Raw genomic sequence first — 7,585 nt, 5'->3', positions numbered from 1 at the left:
TGAAACTTTTTCCTTAAAGTAGGAGGCTGCATTTATTTTTCTTGGAACCATATCTAAAATGTATGTGCATTCCCCTGCTTTATTAAAGAGAGCATACTGAGGAGAATATAAACTTTCTCCATGCCCTAGAGTCATCATTTTGAACATCCGATGGTATATAATTTTATAAGGCAGAATTGTCACCAGGGCTATTGAGCCTCTTGTCCCTAGATTAAATTATCCTAGATTGCTGTATTCTGCTGTCTTCCTCCTTAAAGGTAACTGTCCCAGTTCAGTGCAGCTGCTTTTAGCAGCCTTTCCCCACATTCCTTCCGTCCCCACTGTCTCTGTGGTTCTGTAACTTCAGTCACAAAGTCCTAGATGTCAACATTTAGTAGCTGTTACTTGAACTCTTTAACTCTTGTTTTGGGAGTCTAATGATAGTGCCTCCTTCAAGAACTGTGGTGAGAACTAAATTAAAAGTGTATATGAGGCATGGAGATTTTAGCTATAATTTATTTAACTTCCTGGTAGTGTAGTAACAATAAACAATACCAAATGAAGCAAGGTGCCCAAGCTTATTAAGAAGCGACTTGAATTTTAAATATGATTTTAAACTTATAAAAACCTTCCCTGATGGTATAAATGTCTGTAGGGGTTTTGGAGTTACTTTTCACTAACATTTAAGTTTAAATGATGTTTAGGAGAGTTAAGGATTATAGAGTTTGGCAGAAAAGTGGGTAGAATTATATTTTTGCATATCAAAATTACAGAATAATGTATAAGCTTATATGAATAAAAATTGTTATCTATTGGAGAACAATTACTATTACTACAACTAAAGATTTAAAAAATATTTAGTGAATAAACAATTCTATAAATGAGTATAGTGTTATATTTTCTTTAATTTATCACTTATGTAATTTTCACACCTTAATATCATTTTAATTTTTCCTTAGCTATTCCCATGAGATCATGGAACAAATATTATATATCTTACCTGCATATTGTCTTTTGTTCTTTTTCTGATTCCCTGTCATCTGTCAGGAAAGAAAGATGGGAATTTTCCACATGTAGTATCATACTTTGTAATTCATCTACTTGCTTTTATCTAGCCTTATCTCCAAGTCGTTCAAAAAGTTCTTGCCAGATTAATCTTCCTAAACTTAATAATGTCACTTTTTTGCTAAAGTCCTTTATTGGTTCTCTAAGATTATTGTTAGTTCAATTTAAGCATTAAAATTTATATTATGGCATTTTAATGAATATTTAATGTTGGAAGCCTCTTAACTATTTCACAAAGGTGCATCATTTGTCTCTCCAAGTAATACTGTAGATTTTTGATGTTACCATTTTAATATTGCACTGGTATCATATATCCAGCTTTGTACTTCCTACAAAAGTGACTGGGGCATAACTAATAGTGAGTAATTTTAGGAAAAAATAAGATGTGTGAATAAAGGGAAAAAACAAGAAATGTGGAAGACAAAGTATCTTTTGCCTTACATATTATGAGATTGCTTCTCTATATAAGTCATAGAAAGTGTCCCAGGGATTTGCATTCCCAACCATCATTTCCTGATTGGAGGACTCTGGGAACCTAAGTGCATTTTTGAAAGGTCAGTTTCTAGTTGCTTATGGCTGTCTACGTTTCCTTGTTCACACCTTTATTGCTGACATTCAGTATAGTCATGGAGAACATCTAATTAAAAGTCCTTTTTTGGCAAGTCACCTTTAAATTCTTATACTTTATTTGTCCCTTAGCATCTATTTGGAGTGCCACCATCTTGGAACATTGAAGCTATATGATCTTTATTAGAATGGCCACTTTCCAAAAAAATAAATGTCATAAAATAAAAGGCAGGCCAGCATGACAAAAAGTATCAGAACTTCCACCCTCTTATCTGATTACTACACATAATCTTTGATGCAAATCTTTCCCTAGCTTTTATTTTCAGGCTAGAAACACTATTATAGACCAATTGCACATTTATAAACCAATTACTCAAGGCTCTTTCAGCCTGAATCTTCTCATACCATAATAATATAGTGGATTTTATCTAGTCAATTAAAATTTGAGGGAAGAGTCTGATATCGAGTGAATCAAAGTTCATCTAATAATCCTTAGGAGCAAATTAGACAAAAATTCCTACTTCATCTAAGGAGAATTTTGTTCTAGGATCAAACTTTCTCATATTGAAAGTTCCCAGGTGACTCTGAGGGAGATGTTGTCATAATACTCTTTACTTTTGAGAGCTACATTTGATAGAACTAAAATAACTAAGGATCACTGGCATTTTGTTAAAATATCCAAGGGAATTGGAGAACCAAGGTTATGAGAAAAAGATGCTTGCTTGTTCTGAATTCTAATAAGATTGCCTTTTTGTTCTAATGATTTCCATAGAGACCTCTTGACAAAGTATATGATTCCTTTCCACACAGGGCTATTTTGTCTGAAGAGATAAGAAAATTTAAGTTATGGTCTTTTTGTCTTTTAAAAATAAATGGAAGACTTTGCTTTTAAGATAGATGAAAAGTAGTGGCTGCATAGTTACATAGTGACAGCTTCTGGTCATATTTAGATTTGATTTTAAAAGGTGTCTGGCTAGAAACTCTGTCCTTAACTCTACTGGTGTTTAATTTGACAAGATATTGATGGAAACAGGTCTTGAGTCATCATAAATGAATAGCAGTACCTCAATTAAAGTAGCTAAAGCTCATTTTTGTGAAGTCATTTCTTGCCCTCTCCCTTCATTCCCAAAGCATATCCTTGCAAGAGTCTGCGTTTTAGAATTATTTAATGAGTTCAGTGACCCTGACACTAATCCTGCAAGCAACTTAGGATTTATTTAAAACCTTCAGACTACTCTACAATTTAGATGGATAATTTAATACCAAACATTATTACAGAGACGAACCATAAGATAGCAAAAATGCTATTATTGTTTGAGTTTACTGAAGAAATTGGAAATTAAGAATAAAGAAATACAAGCGGAAGTGACCAGCAAATATTTATTTGAAGCTGACAGTTATAATTATTAGGCCTTGCATATAATGTTCAGCGATTTCAAATATATCCCCTTGAAACAATGCCAGTAGTTTGTCATTATATCAGGAGAACAGCTTAAGTATGTTTACTTTTATAATATTGCTATTGTGGTGTCACCTTAGAAACCCTGTGGGCCCTATAGTTATACTGAATTTTTTTAGGCTTAAACTGGAATGCTTATACAGGTCGCACAAAAAACATCTTCTGGATAAGCTAGTAGAAAAGTGGAAAATAAGACAATATTGTGTTCAAAGACTTGTCACAGCGGAAATACCAAAGAAATGATGGTTGAGGAACTAGTTTTGGACACAAGACATGAAATCAGGAAAATATGACTAGTAATGAATAATTGTATGAAAAGAATGATATGACATGTTGTGGTTCTTGAGAAGTTTAGCAATAGGAATGAGCAGCATGAGTTGAGATGACAAGTAATGGTACTGTAGAAGTAAGACTTCAGAGGTGAGAGGATTGTACAATTAATTTTTAAAAATTAGCCAGGCATGGTGCTGCACGCCTGTAGTTCCAGCTACTTGAAAGGCTAAAGGGGAAAGTATAGCCTGAGCCCAGAAGGTCGAGGTTGCGGTGGCCATAAGTGTGCCATTGCACTCCAGTCTGGGTGATAGAGTGAGACTCCTACTCAAAACAAAACAAAAAGTAAGACTTCACGGTATAGAATTCATACCCAGGGGAAGAAATAAATGACACTCTAGGCAAAGTCTATTCTATGGGGAAATACAGAGGCAGAAGTGTTCAAGGCATGTACCCTATTGAAATATACATTTGCCACTGATATTGAAGAGAAAAATAAATTTGGAAAAATAAGAGAATCAGATAGTAATTTTGTATTACTTTGCAGGGTGTCACAGAAAACAACACAGATTGTATGGCTAAAAATCTCTTTTTCTCACAGTTCTAAAGCCTAGAAGCCCAAGATCGAGAAGTCAACAGGTTTGGTTTCTTCTGAGACCACTTTCCTTGACACGCAGTTGGCCACTTTTTCACTGTGTCTTCTTATATGGTCTTTCCTCTGTGTATGCATATCCCTGGTAACTCTTTTGCCTGTCCAGATTTCCACTTCATTTAAGGACACAAGTCAGATTGGGTCAGGATCATCTTAATAACCAAATTTTAATGTAATGACTAATAACTTCTCTTCAAATATAGTCACATTCTAAGTTTCTGACATATGTTAAGACATAAACATATGAATTTTGGAAGGACACATTTCAGCATGAAACAAACATGCAATGTAAAGGTGAAACGAAGGTTTCAGAGAGAGAGAATTACTGACCTGGGATCTAGGTATGTCTGAGCCATTCTCTTTCTGTGTAACCTTGAGTGCATTATGAAACCATTTTGAATCCACACACAAAATGAAGGATCCAAACTAGACAATCTCTAAAGTTTTTCTAACTAAAATTTTCTATTTGTGGAAATTCCTAAAAATATTATAATAGGGCATGTAGCCATAGGCCATTTTATGTCATGAATCAGCTTATTCATAGACAATTAGACCAAGCAGAACCTCTGAGGCAGTGTTTTTCAAATTATTCCTAGGAACACTGGTGTAGCACGAGACACTAACAGTGCTCAAAAGGTATACTTAGGTCATACAAATTCAGGAAATTTGGGAAATTGCTCTGCTGTGGGGCTTGAGCCTTTAGATAAGCCAGAGCATATTGTGGAAGAGATGAAAACCTAGTACAGGTGTATTCTCCTTATGGGACATAATTGTCTTCTGTCCATACGTCTCAATTTCTACAACAGAGCTATTATAGTAAAATAGGTAAGCCTGTTCTCTTCAGTCCTTTTTTTCCCACTGTTTTATGCAAAATCATTTTCTAAGAACATTTTAAACAATTTAGGGATGTCATTATAAGTGCCTTTTTAAAAAATTCAAATAAAAGTTAATCTTAACTGGGGTCAAAGAGATAGAAATACAGGAGAGAATAAAATGTTTCTATGCCTCATTTCTCCTGATTTTATAAACAGTGTAAAACTTCTACTCTTAAAGTCATATGACAGCTGCAAGAATATGGCATAGTCTCCTGGTACTGCGAGGGCTCACACATAATTTTTCCTTGTTGCTGCTCACTCCCTGGGGGGACTGAACTCATAGGAGCCTGAGAACACAAATCCCTAAATTCCTAAGCTTCTTTTTCCCCTGGAAGGTTTGAGAAGTAGGAGGACATAATGTTTACGAATTAATTGATTTGTTCTGTGTTGCTTCTGGGGCTAGTAAATGAAAATAGGGCTTAAAATGGAAGAGTCCAATTCCTACTTACTGAGCTCAGCAGGAAGTGCCATACTCAGAACAGCTCGATCTTTAAACGGTGGATAGAATGTACAGCTATTATATATATTTGACCATGTCCTTTTCTCTCTCTTTTTCTCTCTGTGAAGGAGGGAGAAAGAGAAAGAAAGAAAGAGGAAGGGAAGGAGGAAGAATGATTTATCTTTCTTTTTAAATAGACTATTTCTTAGAGCAGCTTTAGGTTCACAGCACAATTGAACAGAAAGTACAGAGTTTTCACATATCCTCTGTGCACCCCACCCTTAACACAGACAGGCACAACCTCCCTACTTTCCACAGCCCACACTGAAGTGGTATGTTTGTTACAGTTTTGGTGTTATATATTCTATTATTTCTTTTTCCTATGGGCTTTAACAAATGTAAAATGACACAGATCCACCATTACAGTCTCATAAAGAATAGTTACTAAAACTCTGTGCCATGCCTGAGAATTCTCTTTTTGCTGGGTATGTACAGATTTTGCCACTGACTCATTCTGTGAGATACTGTTCTAACAACTATGGCCTACGTGATTGGATATGTAAAAGCCTTGTTTCTACTTTATTGAGGTCAGGAAGAGGATTCAAGTATTCACAATGTATACTATTTTAGTGCCCTGTAACTCCCTGACGGTGTACCATGTGTCGCACATTGCACCTTACTAATAAAAATCAACTATTTAGGCAGCTTGACTGCCTCCTCACATAATTCATTACTCGCTTCACTTGGTAAGTACTTTACAGAAAGGCTTACTTATATTTTCTGGAATGTGGGAGTGTGCACAGGGACCAGTATAGAGTTTGCATGTTCTCTTTTTAATTTAAATCTCATGTAGAATTTTGGTTGCAAGAACATAGGTGTTTCACTGGAGTTGGCCAGACAGAGAGGCATGTGATATGATCATGGAACATGTTGCAAAGATGTAACAGCACAAATTTCCACCTTCAGACATGGAGTCATAGCATTTCAGAATCTAGTCCTGATAAACAATTACATATTTATGTATATAGGCATTTTTATTTTATATGAGTATCAAACATCACTAAAGAAAGAAAACAGTTTTCCTGAAATACACTGAAAGTATTTGCAGTAGCTATGGCCTATAAAGAAGTTTCAATTTCAAAACCACATGAATTAATGGGGAATATTTGCCAGTAGGGTTCAATCATGAGTTTAAAAGTTTCAAGGAAGTAAAATAAATAAGAGCATGAGATTGGATTAGGGCACTTGAGTATTTTCACAAGTACGTGATACTGGGAAACAGTATAATAACTTCTTTGAGTTTCTTTGTCTTTGCTTATAAAAGAGGAGTTTGGACTAAATAATCTTTGTGTCTTTCTACTCTTAGCACTTTCATACATTTTAAACAATGCTCGGTAGACTAGTATTAGGACTTGAACATTTTGTCTACTACAATTCCTCCTTCCTTCTTCTCTGTTCCCTTCCTTCCTTCCTCCTTACTATTATTTATTCTCTTTTTACAAATATTTATGATGTTTTTCTACAAGATTCTGATCACTGTGTTGGGTCCTGACACTACAATGACAAACAAGACAAAGATCTTTATTTATTTTTTTAATAACCAATATTTTTTATTATGGTTTTGTGGGGTACAGTTAAGGGTTAGACATACAAATATGTTTCATTCAGGCACCCTGTTGATAAGAGGTGTTTCCCTGTCCCCAGACAGATATTTGCTACCGTTAATCCCACCCCCCCATAGTTTCCCACTACTGTCAGTCATTTTCTTATACTATTACATTGGATGTTAAAGGTCCATTATATGAGTGAGAACATGTGATACTAGGATCTTTGTTTCTGTGAGAGGTCACTCAGTATTATAGACTCTAGTTCCATCCAGGTTGCTGCGAAATTCATGATTTTGTTTCTTTTTATGGTTGCGTAGTATTCCATCGTGTATATGTACCACATTTTTAAAATCCAGTCCTCTTTTGATGGGCAGCATGGTTGTTTCCAGGTTCTTGCTATTGTGAACAATGCTGCAATAAACATACCTGTGCAGGTATCTTTTTGATAGAGTGATTTGAGTTCTGCAGGATATATTCCCAGTAGGAGTATTGTGGGGTCATATGGGAGGTTGATATTTAGAGCTTTTAGGAATTGCCACACTGCTTTCCACAGAGGTTGCACTAGTTTACACTCCCACCAACAGTGTAGAAGTGTTCCCTTTTCGCCACACCCTCTCCAGCAGCTGTTATTTTTTGAGTTGTTGATAATTGCCATTCTGACTGGAGTTAGGG

The sequence above is a fragment of the Carlito syrichta genome, unplaced genomic scaffold (assembly GCF_000164805.1).
Source record: "Carlito syrichta isolate Samal-C Ts95f unplaced genomic scaffold, Tarsius_syrichta-2.0.1 Scaffold315153, whole genome shotgun sequence".
In the NCBI taxonomy this organism is placed as follows: domain Eukaryota; kingdom Metazoa; phylum Chordata; class Mammalia; order Primates; family Tarsiidae; genus Carlito; species Carlito syrichta.
Note: the sequence above shows the minus strand (reverse complement) of the source record.